Raw genomic sequence first — 17,622 nt, forward strand, 5'->3', positions numbered from 1 at the left:
TTAATCAGTGGCAAAGTCCACATGTAGTCTGAACTGTTCCAAAGTTTGTCTGTTTTCTGATGGAGCATCCCAGCTCAGGCTCATGCCCGTGCCTGAAAGGGGCTGGACATTTTGCTGCAAATGCTTTCACCTAAAGAGGCATCTATCACAGAACCCAAACTGCTACAGGTGAAATAACATGGAATATGGGGCAAGGAAAAGAAAGACAGGGCTGTCAGTGAACATCAGCTTTCTGGCGGGCTGATGATGGATGTGGAATTTGGGGGCTGGTCTTGTAGCAGGGTTTGCCTCAGCTCCCTGGATTTCACTGTTTCCAGAGCCTGCATCTCTGAGGTGATCAAGCACTGCACCAACTAAACCCAAAATTTCCCCCACATATCTGAAACACGATATTCTGTGAAATCTTCGAGTCTTACCCATGAACACATCCAGTGAATCTGAGAGTGGAAACAAGAGTCATACCCCCTAGGATCTGACTCCTGCCTTACTTTTTGGGCTGCCAGAAGCCATTATCCCCAGCCCCAAAGATGTCCAGGGCAGCTAGAACCAACTCCATGGGCACGGATGACATATCTCAAGTGTGCTGTGCCATCTTACAGGCTGTGATCCAATTGCAACTACTTCTAGACAGTCTCTGTACAGGAGATGCGTTTGTTTTGGCTCTCTCATTTTAACTTTCAGGTCCAAATAATAAATTAAAAGCAAAATAATACTCCAACCCAAATCAGACTGAAAACAAAAGTTGAAAACATATAAGTAAGGTGTCACACACACACCAGGAAGCTTATTTCAACTTCTTCTCTAACAGGACAAAGTAAATAAGAGGAAGTATGGAGCATTCCACATTCATAGGATTCTTCACCAGAAATCAGAAGTTCTTTAAAAATTATTTGAGGTTTCAAACTATACTCAATGCAGTCAGCTGGGACTTTGCATTTTATTAGTGGGGATATAAGAAGATGAGACATTGCAGAAGACGAAGCAGTGAGCTCTGACAATACAACATACTGTTACAGAAAATACCAAGTTTAGGTCTCACAGTAAGGTGTTTTGAACCGATCCACAAGCAGCAGAATGGTTTTGTTAATAAATAACTCACAATCAGTGAGAGATTATCTTTGATTCTGCTGTTGACCCACTGAACCAGAGCAAAGACATTTGCCTATTACTGCAATGAGTTATCAGTAGGATATAACAATAGCTGAGCAGATGTCATACAGGAAAAAAAAGCATGGGAAAGTGGTAGACATTGTTACATAAAATGATAAGGCAAAAGCATGAATTTTGGTCTTCCTAATACTCATTCCTTTACTTGACCACAGGAAGCAGGCTACAAAATACAACTCTGTTCAGTAAGAAATATTACAGTCAGGAAGTGCATAACAGTTCAATTACTCTCATTGCTTCTTTCTCCAAAGAATAAATTCATTTTATTCAAATAAATTCATCATATTCAAATAGATATTTTTTTCACCATTTCCAGATGACTAGGGTTGTGTCATTTTTTACATTTATTTTAAGGTTTCAGAAATGTAAACAGTCTCCTAGCATTTCCTTGGCAAGACAAGCATCAATGATGACCAGATATAGATTTTAAAAGGTTTTCCTGCATGCTTCACACTCACGTGTTATGATTTTGCTTTTCAGTTGTAGGTTTTACTCAGCTTGGAAACCAGCATAGTCAGTATTTCAGGATATTCAAGAATCCTGGAAACCTCTAAGAACCATAACATGTCAGGCCCTGATTTGGGAATGTGCCTACCTGTTTAACCTCAAGCACAAGACCTAACATCTTCATTACACAAAACTTTAATCAAGCATTTAACTTTGAACATATATTGAAGTGCTTTGCCAATTCAGGAAGGATCTGGACCTTTCTACAGAGCAGCATTGTTAATTGACTACAAAGATGTTATATCCTGCAACTGGGCTCTTAATGAGCCGTGCCTGCTGGCAAGCAGCTCTGATAACACACAGCAGCCATCTGGTCCTCAGCAGCAGGGCACGTGGATTGCTGCATTACTCATGGGGTAAGGAGTACATACTCCCCTCTCTCAAATAACTGCTAGACAGGTTGCAGCTTGCTCCAAATATGCTAGTTTGTGTACATACCTGGCCACTAGTCAACGTAATTCAAAAAAACATCTCCTTTTTATGGTCATCTATAATACAACACTGAAGTGATTTACTTAATTAGTGAAAGAATACATAAGGCAATAAAACGCCTTTTACAGCTGGTTAAGCACTGAAACAAAGCTGAGAAATTTGATAACTGTGGGAAGGTTGCTGGTAAGGATATTCTAATGCAGTGAGCACTCACAAAATAAAAGGAGATAAAAAAACCAAATCTCATGTTTGTTTCCCTGATATTGTTTCATCTTTCGGAGCTGCACCAAACTGCAGCTGCCACTTCCCTCAGACTTTCTGCAGAACCTGGTAACAAAGACATGCAGTTTGGGCATAAACTGAACAAAGAAAGCTTTTGAAAAATGTAAATATGTTTGAGAACAGGTAAGTAAATAACTTATCAAAGCCACATCCTTAGTGAAAAAAGAATTCTATGATTAGGAAGCATGTTTCCAAAATACTTGCTTCAGTATCTTCAGCAATCTAACTTTGAAAAGCTGAGGCAATCACACTCTGCCATGACACAGGCATGTGCAAATCATTTGAATTCAAAGTTAAACCCACTACAGCAGCTCTAAATTCATCCTAAGTGTAGAATTATCCATTTTGTGCGTGTAAATATTACCGTCCATTTTTACAGGTATTATTTTGAGAAGCTGAATTGCCTGCTTAGGAAAAGTGTTCCATGGTTTCAGTAAAAACTTTGGTGGTGTTCATGAAGGGAACATTTTTCTTTCTATGCTGTGATTCTTCTCTTGTCATAGACTACTATATTACAGAGCCCAAATGTAAAAGCATGTTGAAATAACACAGCTCCTTTAGGCTAGTCCAGATTAAAATCAAGCTTCTCACATTCTTCTCAAATAAAAAGCAAAATAAGAGGAATTTAAGCAAAACTTCATGTGCTTTTATTTTAATTGTAACAGAATCAGCTTAACACCTTTATTCCTTCTCCTTTTCCCCACAACTCTTTATACAAATTTCTCAGGTCAAATAATTACTGTGTTTACTTCTCTGTGTTCCCTCCATACACTGTGCACTGCTTTTGCATTGAATCAAACTATATAAGCCCTCACTTTCAGCTGGAACTCTTATAAAGCATTGTCATTCAAATGAAAGAAAATATTCTAGCAGTTTAATCTGTTTTTTGTTTCTTCTCCTCCAGCTAACATTGCTGCTTATTTGGATGGGCAGTTGGTCTGTAGTCTCTAGTTACAAACTTTTACATAACAAATAAAATGCAGAGAATAGTTTAAAAAAATTGGACACATACTGTGTGAAAATACTTTACAAACTTCTCTGAAAACCATAGGCCAAATACTGGAGCCACTGTTACAAATAATTTCTAATATACCTCTGATGAACAAGGTTATCTTCAACCCTTTTAGCTGCTGTAGAATAGTTAGATTTCAGCACAAACTGTACCACTTTGACATGCTTCTGTTACCTTATTTGTGGCATCTTGAGTAAGGCCATTACTGTTTATAATAATACATTTTGTGTTTGAAGAATCCTTGTAGAAATCCACAACTAATGGAACACATCAGAAGACTATCACATTGGACATGGTTTTCTTTATTCTCCCTTCAAGATGGAGCTGCTTTGGATACCTCTCAGAATCTCTTAAGTAACATATGACAAGGAAGCATATGTTCTCTTAATGTCACTTTATTCAGAACTACAAATTAAGGTTTTTCCTTCTTCTTTATGATTTTCAGCAGTAGCTTACACCATGGAAGAGCAGAATAGCTTTCTGGTTCTTCCACCATCTCCAGTGTCCTGTAAATGATATCTGAAGGATGGAAAGAGTGTCAGCTCTGCTCTCACCACAATATTTGGATTCCTACTCATACATTCAAACAAATTCAGAGAGATTTCATTTAAACCAATTCTAAGCACTTGTGGCTTACTTAGACCACAACCAACTTCCAGGACTTCCAGTTTGCAAAAGTCATCGGAACATTAATAATTCTTCTCCCTTGAATCACAGATACTGCATTCTCATTTATTTATCTTCCTGTAAATACATTTTTTTTGCTTCAACAGAAATCAGATTCATCCTATACATCTAATCAGCACAATCACAGTACTTCAAACCCAACTTTAATCAAAGCTATAGTGTCCAGACTATTTTTATACACAGCTACCACAAGTGCCTATTTTAGTTGTTGTGGGGAATTCTGCACTTTTCACACATCCCTCTCTACTTATCAATGAATAATATATCTCTGTGTAATTAACCTTCATATATACCTAATACTCAGGACTTAGAAATGACACAGATGAGGTATGATGGAAGTAGGTGATTCTGGCATGACAGCGTTTACATCAGGTCTCCATTTAAACCTGACCCCAGGTTTACCAATGCGTTCCCCTTCCGCTGCCCAGGAGGATCCAAGTCTGGAGTAGAATGTCCGATTCTAGCATGTTTAAAAATCATCTGCTTTTTTCTGCATTTGCTTATTTTAGGCTACCAATAAATTCCTCATAACTTGGTGCTTTCCCTGTCCTTCTCTACTCCCACCACCTCCTTTCCGGCAGGTTGTTTTTCCCTCACTGAGATTGCAGTGGGTCTTGTGCACAGAACTGTAGACATACGTTGATTTAAACACAGAAGTACGGAAGTAGTTGGGAGGGGAGAAAGTGTTACAAAGAGAGGATTGTAAAGAGAGGATTGTAAAGCTACCAGTATATCAAGCAAAGCTTTTTTTTTTTTTTTTTTAATTCCGTCCTCCACCACAGTGGACCCTGGAAAACAAGTGTCCCCTTTCTCTCTTATCCAGCCTGATTCTGTGCTGCTCTCTCATTTGACATTACTGCAAGTCTCATGACTCGAAGACGCAGTTCCCAAAGAGAAATGCTCAAATGAGAATGTCATGACTAGTTGACCACAAATGCTACCATTATTCATCGTTAGGCTGAATTATTCCTGCCCACCATGGATCACATCATTATGCAAAGGCATGAGCTAAGAATATGGGAAAAGACTGGCAAAAGGCCTCTTTAAGAAGCTTGCCAAATTTCATCAATTCATTTAAAGAACAAAGCATATCTATTAAGGTAATTTTTATATCTTCTGAATACTTTAATGCTAAACAAAGTCCAGGTATTTATTTTTGAACTTCCATGCACACATTTCCCTGATTTATGTTTTCAAAAGAAGGGACTAGATATTATAACAACATCAACAGATAAAAAGATTCAGCTGTTTTTTCCATAGCTTCATACACTACTGTGGTCATTCCTCTTGGCAGAAACATTTTAAAATCTGCAAGAAAAGACCAGAAACAAACTTGACTTTCAGATTTTTTCTTTTACTTCTTTTCTTTTTTAAACTTGAGCATTGTCAGACTCAGGTTTAGCAGGGATATTTAGGTTTTTGTCAGTCCATTTATTTTCTCTAAGCTCTGTACAGAGAAGTAAGTTTATAATTCAAAAAAAGCATCCACTAACAAAATAAATGAAGAAAAACCTCCCTCAATGGGAGACTTCTTTTAAATTAGAGAGGAGACTAATCAAAGAGAAAATTACAGCAGCCCATTTTCAGGGCACCACCTCATGAAGACCCAGTTAGCAATCACATACGTATGTGAGAATAAGCCACACACAGCTTGAATATGCTGCAGGTGGACCCACACAGTATTGCAGCTCAATGATTTCATTTCTCTGCTGCCTGGGATCATAGAGGATGGACAATTGTGGTGGGCTTCCGTACACATGCACAATCAGGAATGCTGCAGAACTGTCATCATGCTCACATTGTCATTAGCGACACAGTTGAGCGCAGAGGAGATATGAAGGGGTACAGCAAAGAGACCACAGCTCGAGATGTGCATGTGCTGCACCCCGATGAGCAGCATCAGAGGGTGCTGAGATACAGGAGTTACAAGCACCTGGTTTATTAAAGAAATGCAGGATCTGAAATGAAGCCACCAAGGATCCCAGTTTGTGAGCACAAACACATCATTCCTGACTTCAAACTGACCAAGCAAAAAACCTCCTGAGGAAAAGCATTAGCAGCACAGGCTTCACTTCTCCCATTTCTGCCTCCATCTACTGTGTTCCCCACAGGAAGAGAGATGCAGCAGAGTTGCTGCAGGAAACACACAGGAGGGAAGGAGCAGCCACAGTGCAGTTCCCCAGCCAGTTCAAGGCTTCACTTTGCACTGGCACTCAATTTCCCCTTGACAAGTTGTTAAACAACCACCTGACTACAGCCAGCCTCCCTCAGGGGCCAAGTCTAAGTGTGTTATTGTGTTATTCCACATTTATGCGAGGCAGGTTCTCAGATTTGAAAGTATTTTTATGTAACAAAAGATAAAATAAATTTACCACACTTGGAGATTAAGTGCATGTATTCTCAGATAAATACCAGCTCCCAAAGAAATGGCTTAATGCTTAAAATGTTTTGGCAGAATGGCATGTAGCCCACAGGCCCCACAGGTTGCTTGGAAAACAGAAGTACAAACAAATGTGTAGCAAAGATTTTGTTAATATGCTCATCTTACCTATACCAGCTAGTTTGGGTTGATTAACAACCCCAGGAAAAAGAGCAGAAGGCACAAAGAGGAAGAAGAACCTTTAAAGCTGGTTTATATCATGCTCAGGTTTCTAACCCTTTAACCATGCTCTAACCTTTTGCCAGTAAAACACACTCAGCAGTGTCCACAACAAAGAAATCAGACCTCTTTACAGCAGCTAAAAATGTGATTTGCCTCCTTCATCTGCAGGCAGTATTAAAGGGGATAGGAGACTATCCCAGCCGTGCTGCATCCTCAGCACACACAGGGGCTCTGGGAAGGAGAAGAGAGGAGGAAGAGGGGTCTAACAAATATAGTAGACTAAAGGAATGATGGAAGAAGTTGCTTATGCCAAAGAAAAGGAAAATGTCTTGAAGAAAACAAATCAAATCACCACCCCCCCTCATTTTTTTCCCTTCTGTAATGTTGAAAAGAAAAAGCCTGACATTTGGTAATCCTGTCATAACATTCCTAGCAGGTAGGGAAAGACAAATATAGGGGAATTCCATTTACCTCAAAGGTTGGATTTTATTTCAGTTCACTTTAGCTTTTTTTTCTTTTTTTTTGCCTCAGGCTTTGAACTTTTCTTTTCTTTAATGTTTCAGGAAACCTTACAGAAATCATGTCCAGGTTTAATCCCTATGCCAAGTTCTCCACCTCTGTGCTTCACATGCTGCTCATTCAGTGCACGCCTCACTTGCCCAGAGCTCCTCTGTGCCGCCCTGCCGAGACCCAGGCTGAGGGAATAAGAAATTACTCAAGCACCTCTCACTAATGTTGCAGCAGTTTTTCATTTCCACTGCTACTCTGAAATCAAAACAGACTCCAAAATTAACAAACTACAGCAAGAGAGTACAGGACAAAATGGTTGATTTTTCACACCTCATTGGCCATTTTTGCTTCCTGCACTATTTTTTTCCTCTTCCCTTCTGCGAGACACCATCCCTCTTCCCACTACCTCCCTCTCAGGAGGGTTTGCAAAAGACCCCAGGGCAGCAGGGTACAGATGCCAGAGCCGACCTCCAATCCGTCAGGAGCCAGTCCTGACCTCCATCCATCGCCAGCCAGGCACGATGTGGGAATGAGGTTTGGTGCCAGTTTCCATGGCAATGACACTGCGCACCAAATGCACACTGCCCATGGAGCTGTTTTTTTTCACAGAGGTATGTGAAACAATAGACTAAGCTTAGGATATACAGCTAAGCTTAAGGCATGTACAGAGGAGCCACAACCATCACATGAAGGAAAAGTGTTTCTCTTAATGTTTTCCCATGACTGCCTCTTTTTTTTCCTGCAGCAATCTGTCCTAAGCAGGCATTGAGGAGCACCAGTTTCAGCAGCTCATACATAGATGTGGCTGCATGTAGTCATACATGCTTGCAGACAGGAGAGACCATGCCATCTATATATGGTCAAGCAGTACTTCCAGTTACCCCTCTTTACCCTCTTACGTCTGAGAGAGTTTCTTAAGGGCTTTCCTCAGAACCACAAAGCCGGAGCTTTAATTCCTGACCTATTTCCAAAGCTCAGCAAAAGCCAGCACAGATGTATGTTCACCACAGAAACATCCTGTGATTTTGTAAAACAATTAAAAAAAAATAAATCTGAAGTTGCAAGGCTAAGCACTCTGAAAGCTCTTGGATCAAAAAAGTCATTAGGAAAAAAAATAGTTATTGTTTGGTTTAATGTTTTCCATTTCAAAAGAAAGTGATTTTCATTAGATGAAAGAGCTAAATGGTTTGAATAAAATTTCAAGGGTTTCAAACCTCCAGCATGGGTGTAGCATTTGATAACTAAATATTTCCTAATCTCATGGAGGGGCAGAAAACCCACATTGCACAGGACATCCCTCAGCTCCACCACCTTCACTCCTGCCAAGAGGCTTGAGGCATCCCTTGGGGACAAGCACCGGTTCCTAAATTCAGGGTACATCAAGTTGCTATCCTCAAAGTCCCATTTTTTGGCTGGCCACTCCTGGGTCAATCATTCCAGGATTAGGAAATTAATTCATCAATTTTCTCGAGTCATAAGAATATTTTCCTGCCTTGACAATATTGGACTGTAAAGACCTTTTTCCAGAGCTGAATATCTTACTCAACCCTGCCAAGTAACAAACATACTTTTCATGGCTTTTTAGCTCTCTCGTATAACTGTCTTCCACAAATGCCAGACATCAAAGACTAATGTTGCCTGACGAGCCATAATTGACACAATGACAACCAAGTATTTCATATCATCATATAATCTTTTTTTAAGAAGCGTGGCAACCTTTTCAGCTATCCACATTTCCTTTAAACATTTCACTTTAAACTCAGTGAAATGAATTTTAAAATTGGCAGTTTAGTATAATGAAGCATTTGCAAGAGCTGTAATGTCTTTTTCTCATTTTGCTCCTAATCGGATCCCATAATTTGCACTTAATTCAGATTATCAATGTACCACTACTATAAAGGGGAGAAAATTGCACAGTTTGATTGTAAAAGATTAAAAATACTGCTGAAAACCTAGCAGGCAAAATATGAATGCACAAAACACTCAGAAAGTTCTCACTCCTGGTGTGAGAAAGTGGACATGAATATATTGAAAATTCACAAAAAGCTTGGTCTCCTTCTTTCACATATATAGAAGAGCATGCCAAACCCCAGAGAAACATTCCCACTTCAGGGGGGAGGAAGTAAACCACATGCCTTCCATAAATAGCACTCTCCTCCCTTAAGTAAACCGTGTGCACTCAGCCTCTGACTATGCTACAGTTTAAATATTTTGCTAACCTTATGCTATATTTTCAGCACAGCAAAAACCAACACTGCAAAACATCTGCCCCCAAGTTATAAGTGGGAGCGCTTAAGAGGCAGCTTTTCTTCTGTTTAGGAAAAGGGGTGCCCTTGCTAGGAATGCAGCCCAATTCATCCTAGGTCATCTGGAATGGCTCGGCTCAAAGGTCCTGCTATTTACCCACAGCGAAGAAATTGCCCAGCTATGCTGCCTTTATAATGAAGCTGGCTTGCCCTGCACAAGAGAAAGAGAGAGAATAGCATCAAAAGAATCAGTCTTACTGAGACTTTTAAATGAGAAATCAGCTGAGCAAGCCACTATCCAAGGAAAGAGGAGGAGGTTCCCTTGCACACATTATATGATTTAATTAATTAAGGCACATACCAGAGGCTATTTGAGTGTAAAGACACAGCTCGACTGAAATGACAGGCTGGTCCAGAGCCACTCTCCAGACTCAGTTTGGCTGCACCTGGGAAGACACAGGCATCAGGAAAGGCCATATTCAGTCTGCTACGGAGAAGGAAGACATCCCTTTAAACTTTGCATTTCAAAGCAAATGAGGCTCACAACAGCCTCAGCCATGGAGTGGAGCAAAGACCAAAGGACACTGATGAGAAATCAGCACCCACTCAGCCATTCCTCTAACTCTGACCCTCTAAGTGAACAAATTCACACTTTGCATCTTTGGACAGCCCACTCAGGAGGCTGCATATCATATATGTCTTCTTTTCCACTCTCTTATCAGCAAAACATCACTCTTGCTTTTAAAACCTCAACAATGGGGAGATTAAAAGCAGGAAAATAGGGAGATTACAATGGCAAATACACCAGGCCTGACCTTTCAGTATAGGAATTCTGGGTTGCAAAAAGCAGGCTCTGGGCAATGCAGTGTAAGGAGGAAGAAGCAGAGATAATCAGATAGGTCAACAAAAAAAAAAAAAAAAAAAAAAAAAAAAAAAAAAGAAAAAGGAGAGGGAGGGAAACCCCAACCACACGTCTGAATAACTAAATTAAAAGAGTGAAAGTTGTCATCTTTTGATCTGTCTGTATCACAGACACAGCTATCAACAATCAAGCTTCCTTAAAAATTGTGGTGTTCTCTCAGCTGCTTATTTGCATTGGAGGAGGATTCAGCAGTATAATACACAGAGATTCTGCTTTCAGTATTTTGCTTCACAGAAAATGGCTAGAAAGTTGGTACCAAGAAAATAAAAGCTGAGTCATATCATAACTGAAAGATAGCTTGAAATTTAAAAATAAATTAGGAAAAAAACTGCAAAATAACTGCAAACAAACAAAAGAACAACAAAACAAACACACAAAAAACTCAAACCAAAACCAAACACACCACATAAATAAAGCCTCCTGCAAATACTGCTGATGAATTATTATTTACAAATTTGCTACCTCACATTAAACTCCAGCAGCCAGCCTGGGCTCCCACCACATTTGTCTTCATGGGTTACACAGAACTACCTTCACTTTACCCTAGTAATGTTTCAGTTAGGGTCACAAAGGATGTCACTTCCCTCTACCTTCTTTATCAATTTTTGCAGAAAGGAGGGGAAGAAAATTTAAAATATAAAATAGGTATTTGGAGACCAGGAATGTGAGGACTTTATTAGAGCTGACTGTGATCTGAACTAATTCTTTGCATTTCCTACCACAGGTAGCTGCCATGGCTGTACAAATCTTTCCCAGGGGAGAAGGCATTCCTCGGCTCATCATTCAATGGCTCTGCTTGCCCTCTGTGAAATTACCTGAGTCTTTCTTTAAAAAAATAAAAATCAATGTTTCAGTGTTTTTGATACATGTTGCTAAGGCAGACCCCACAACAGATCCAGAAGGGTACACCGCAAGTCAAATTCTTCATATATTTTAATTACAGTTTACACAAAGTGAAAGGCAGGTTAATAAGCTCAGTTCATAAAAAAAAAATTAATAATAAATGGCATTATTGTATGAAAGAAGAGGGGACTTAGCCTTCAGAGGGCTGAGCAGAAAATATATATTACATCCAAGAGTCACCTATAGTCCTCAGCTGGGAAAGAGGAGGAAACAAAAGGGGCAGGGAATGGAGAAAGGAACAAGGGACTTATTAATAAAATCCTTTTAAAGAGAAGTGTTTCTCATTAAACTGGTCCCTCTATACCAGAGAAACAGATTCAAAAGGTTTTCTCCCATGTGAGGTTTCTCAAGACCATTGAGCACACATAAATCTGCCGACAGAGGAAGCAGAAGAAAGGCATTTCAAGCAGCAAAGCTCAAAGAGCAGACAATAGGTGCCATCTCCAGATAGCAAGGAAGCACTTCCCGGAGAGACCCGTGGCCACCCATATTTAATGTGGGTAACTGAGAACATGCTCCATTCTGGCCAGTGTGAGACCCACCACCACAGCTGCTCACTCAAAGCACTGGGTGGCCCTGAATGCTTTTAAATGGAAAACATGAACACAGAGATCTGGGTGGTGTTCTGTGTGTAGTGGCCTGAGAAGGAGGGGGAGGTGAGCCTGTCCCCTGACAAACCCTGAGTCACAGCCCCGTGCCAGGGAATCCCATGCAGAGCCCTGTGCACTGAGGCGCTGGGCTGAGCACCAAGGAAGCACCACCTCAAACCTCCTGGTTACATGACCAAATTACCCAGCTGTGACACATCCTTTCTTATGTCATGTTTTGGCTACCCCAAGTGTGACACTACTGTTTTGGGTAAGCAGAGAGCATGAGAAAGGCGCTGTGAGCCCAGCTTACTCTACGCCCTTTTCCTCACCCCATTCTCACAGCTCCATGTCCAGGGTTACTCATCACAGGTCCCCACCTGTCCCTTGGAAGTTGCTGTGCCTGCAGTTCTTCATACTAAATTTACTTCTGAATGGGAGTATTAACACATGATCTGGTCTATTATTAAAAAGGGATTACTTTTTTCCCACCAAACAAGGTGAAAGTTGCATCCAGAAGGATATAGTTTCCAAGCTAGACACCTTCAGTTTTAAAAAACCCTATGAGGTTCTAATTTATTAATGAATAGCTGCTGTCTTTGTAATTTTGTCATACTTATTCCATTACTGTCTGACATTTCCTATTGTCACTGCTTGAATTTTTAAACACTTCCACATGACTAGTGCTAATCTCCATGTTTCATGGAGGGCTGCTAATAAAAGGATAGAGATGCATGAGTGTATAAGAACGATTATAGCTAAACATGCTCTAAAGCCTGCTCTTAACATCTCGCAATTTCTAGCATTTCCCCCTTCCCCCTAACTCCCAGCATCTGAAAGGAAAAATGAAGGAAATATATCTTTCCCCTTAATTTTGGGCTTGAATGGGATTTATTCCTGACCAAGAGAGAAAAAGAGAACTCCTTCTCAAAGCAAAAGGCTCCCAGAACAGGGTGCAAAGATGCAGGACTCCTGTGTGAAATAAACTTTGGCAAGCAAACAGCAAGCTTCCTATCTTGATTTTTCTTTCAGAAAATCTTGCAGAACTGGTACAACAAGCTATTGTGAACAGCTGCTTTGAGGATACAACCTTGCAATAAACAACCTCTGATTTAAACACAGGACTACCTACACAGTCTTTTATTTGTTTATTCCCAAGGATTTCAACACCTCTTTTGCCCTGATTCTCTGCACCACAGATTTCCAGCATGTAGGTACATAGACATTATGCATTTGAAAGCACAGTTAAAGCACCTTTTTGGATTCATACTTTCTTAAAATCCTCCTCTCCACACCTTTTAAGAACCCTCAAAGAACAATACTGACTTTCCACTTCCCTCCCAGCCTGCTCTATTGGGTCTGTTTCCCATACCCAGATTAGGTCTTAGGTGCTTATTACTGGCCCATGTAATTCCACACACTCTACCTTAAATGCATAAATGTGAGCAGGAAATTTGCTTAAAATTCTATGAAATTTACACCTTTACTGTAAAGGTCACCATGGTAAACAGGGACAAATGACCCTGAGTGCTGCTTAAACACATGTATTTTGTGCAATCCATATTGTTTTTCACTGCCTCATTCCAATAGTACCTTCTCCTTGTTCTGTGTGCACTGTGCTCACATGGGAAGCCCATGATCCATTTAACAATTTGCAGGTATCTCTTGCTCTTGGTGTGTTGGGTGAAGAAATATTCTTTATTTTACTGTGGTCCCCTATGTTCAGGTAAATGGGGCTCAGCTTATTTTGGATTTCTGTCTTCTCAAACAGAGAGGACCTGCATTTCAGTAGCTCTGCTTTAAACCAAATGAAAAGAGGCAGTGACAAGCATCACTCCTAATCAGTCAAGGGCACACCAAGAGAGCTCACTGATGCAGAGAGTAGGTTTCTTTTAGATAGTAGGAAGAACTTCTTTATTCAGAGAGTGGTGAGGCATCGGCACAGGTTGCCCAGAGAAGCTGTAGATGCCCCATCCATGGAAGTGTTCAAGGACACAACCTGGTCTAGTGAAAGGTGCCCCTGTTCATGACAGGAGAGTCTAGATGATCTTTCCAAACCAAGCCAGTTTGTGATTCTGTATCTGAAAGGCTTCCATGGCACACCTGCTTTGAAGAGAGGCTAACACAACTGCTAAAAGACATTGCTTAGTTGTTTGGATATTAATCTAACAATTAAGTAATCCTGTACTGATAACAGTTCATAAGAAATAAAGAGTTTTGGTTTTCTATGACTTCCACAACTCCCCCGACCCCAAATCCCAACTCATGGTCAACCCAATTTACTTCCAGACAAAGTAGTATTTCTAAATGCTACTCCTACAACTAACAATGCTGCACATAAGTCAGAGCTGTCCAATTTTAATGCAACTGGCATATACACTGACAATTTAACAGCAGCCCTAAAGCTATGTCTAGCTTGCATATGCACACCTATTTACATGAATTGTTACCAGAAGAAAATCAAAACATCGTGAGAGCTGATTGTTCTTGTGATTTCTCTTCAACATTAATGAAAAGCCTGCAAGCAAAAAAATGTTCTTCTCACCTTGAAATGACAGAGAAACTGAATATGCAGGCCAGGCTTTGAGGGTGATACGCAGCTTTTAAAGTTCAACCTGGACCTCCCAAAACAAAGTTTTCTAAACTCAAAGGCCCTCAGATCTCATCTACTGAGCTCTTTCAAATACAGGACAAAGTCTAAAATGTACTACTCTTCTCACTAAAAAGAAAGAAATATTGCCAATCCTCCAGGCAATGCTTTGAAAACTTATTCCTTCATGCCTTTATATTTAAATAATGACATTTGTCAAAAACTTACTATGATTGTATTTAAGACCTTTCAATTAGCTTTAGGTAACGGATCACACTACCAGTGGTATCTTTATTCACCCCTAGGAATCCCTAGGTAAACTGTCAGAATGGACAAAAACCTCAGGGAAGTCATGAGGCAACATGATCTACTTGTCCAGGGATAAAGCAAGAGATCTTCTGATCATGAACCCAGTGCAGGCTGAGTTTACAATGTGAATCAATTTTCTGAATGCAGGGATTGAGCCTAAAATGACTTGTACTGCCGTGGTCCCCTAGTATAACATAAAATAGCAACTGTTTACTTTCTAAACCCCTCTCTCTTTCATTGCTCTACTCCAGGAAATAGTTACAGACTATTTTTTCCAAACATACCTAATTGCCTACTGCAGTCTTAGATCAAACAGGTATTTGCATGCTTTAATTTATGTCTACAAAGTTACTTCTGAGCACAAAATAAGAGCTAGACCAAAGCTAGCTAGCTTAACCAGTTTTTGACAGCCAAATACACAACAACCAGCCTTATTTAAGCCTATTTTGCATTTGAAATTTAATGTTGATTCACAATTTAAAAAAACAAAAAACCACCTAAACAGTGCAGTCACAGCAGAGCTGTGTTGTAAAACATAATTTGAAATGTATCTGCCCATTCAATTCATGTACAATATTCAAATGCCGGGCTGATTTTTCTCTCTGCCATGATAAGGGCACATGCACAAAGCAGAGGAGCTCATGAATTCACAGGCCAGCAGGTGCTCTTGGGAATTTCCCTGATAGGCGCTTCTGGCGCATGGGAACCCCCCCCACACTAGTTCAGATTAACCATAGGTCAAAAACATGTACTGAAGCAGTAACCAACACTGAATTTATAATGAACTAATTTGTTTTTACAGCCACAGCCACAGTTACAGGCACTAGCGCTGAGCTGGCTCCTCTCCTCCTCCTGTTATTTTAACATTCACATCCTTCCACCTGTTCTCATATGTCCTGTGGGGTGAAAACACATTGCACAGTTGTAGATAAATTTTGTCACATTTGCCTTTTTGTATTTTGACAGTGCAACAAAATGGAATTATCCTACATAACAAATATCACCACTGCACTTACCACACAGAGATCTGCCAGCCTTCTTTTCCCCCTTCAAGGCTAAGATGAGCAGCAGCAAGAGCCCTTGCTTGATGAGGTTGCTCCCTAAAGTTTAAGCCAAAAATAAATAAACAATTAGGATTGCTATACAACTCTGTGAAGTTTATATACATCTCAGCAAGTTTGAGGATCTGTAATCCTTAAACTGTTTTAAGCTTCCAACATTTTCCTGAACTCAAATATTAATATCTGTTATAAGTTTCTTCATTCAATTCCACTTTTTGAGTTATCAAAGTTCATAAGATTGCCTATCAGTCCATCTATAGGCTACTGAAACATTCTTCTGACCCCAAATGACAGGCCACCTGTGGTATATTTTACCAGAACTTTTCAAGTTAATTTTTTACCTTTCATTTATTCCTTCACTCTTCCATAGTCCCTGGTTATTTTATACTTTGTCTTCAGTTTCTAGTCTTTTCATTTTTCCTCACAGGGTACTTTTGTTCTTTTTTTTTTCAGAAACCTGTGCTCTGTTCCCATCTTCCACATCTATATTAATGTCTCTCTTACAGAGCTGACTTGAGCAGTCAAGATGAAGCTAAGATCTAAAGCTAATATTGTCCAAATGGATTTCAGGTAAAGAAAACATTTTTTCTATCACTAACAGCAACATTGTATAGAATGCATACACGATTAGAGAACTTTTTAATATGGAAAAAATGGGTTCCTTTTGTGTTGAAGTTATTCTTACATTAGACTTTGTTCTTAAGTGGATATTGAGATGTTAAACATAATAGAATTTCACAGAGATTTCACAAAATACTAGCTATGCTTAATCATATGAGTCTTGTTTATTTTTAAGCTATCTAGTAGTTAGTATTTTTCCTCCTTACTTCATTTATTAGAAAAGATAAGGTGTTACCATCACCCAATACCAGTTTGCACTTTTATGGTATTTAAGTTGCAAGTTTATATTTTGATTTTCTGACATCCTGCCAGTGATATTTCTTCCCTGGGCTGTTGAAGTAAGATGCTGGATCTCCAAAGAGTGAAATGTGAATTACCATTAGTTACAAAAGTGCTTAATGATCTTGACAAACCAAGGGGTTTGAGAAAGCACAGATCTAAATCTACAAAACTCAAAGTCTGTCAAAAGGTGGCCTGCTGCATTACAGCAAATTAAAGTAATCAATACCAGTGTCTGGATTCCCAGCACCCAGACATTCTGTATCCTTTGCATCAGCAATAAACAGAAATTAAAAAGTCACATAATTGTTAGGGTTGAAAGGGACCTCTGGAGATTATCTTGTCCAATCCCCCCAAATGTTGACTTCATCTGTAAATTTGGATATCAAAATATTTTGATTAGGTGCTCAGATATGGAATAGTATGGATGTTGGCAGAGAAGTGTTTTAGAGTTTGTTTGGAAGTTTTACACTCTCTTAGTAATTTCGGTGAAATGCCAGGGAGAATGATTACAAAAGAAGACTGTTCTCTTGCAGATGTCAACTGTATTTCTTTGAGTTACAGAGAAGCATCTGGTCATCTGGGTTTGACATTGTCATTATGTGCTGTGATATTATTAGACTGCTTAGCTTGATACATGAGAAGGATACAGATTTAAGGTAAATCAAAACATGCCCCATATACACATATTTTTGATGTCCAACTATGCATTACTTTGGGGGTTGAAAGTTAAGGATTAATTTCACATTGAGTGAAGCCAAGGCAAAACATTCTCAGTCCAACAATTTCTGAAACAACAAAGGTAGATTTAGATGTGATCTTCAGATTTTTTATTTTCACAAAAAAAAAACATAAAAACAAATGCAAAAGAAAAAAATCACAAAACAAAACAAAACAAAAAAGCC

The sequence above is a fragment of the Vidua chalybeata genome, chromosome 1 (genome assembly GCF_026979565.1).
Source record: "Vidua chalybeata isolate OUT-0048 chromosome 1, bVidCha1 merged haplotype, whole genome shotgun sequence".
Lineage (NCBI taxonomy): Eukaryota > Metazoa > Chordata > Aves > Passeriformes > Viduidae > Vidua > Vidua chalybeata.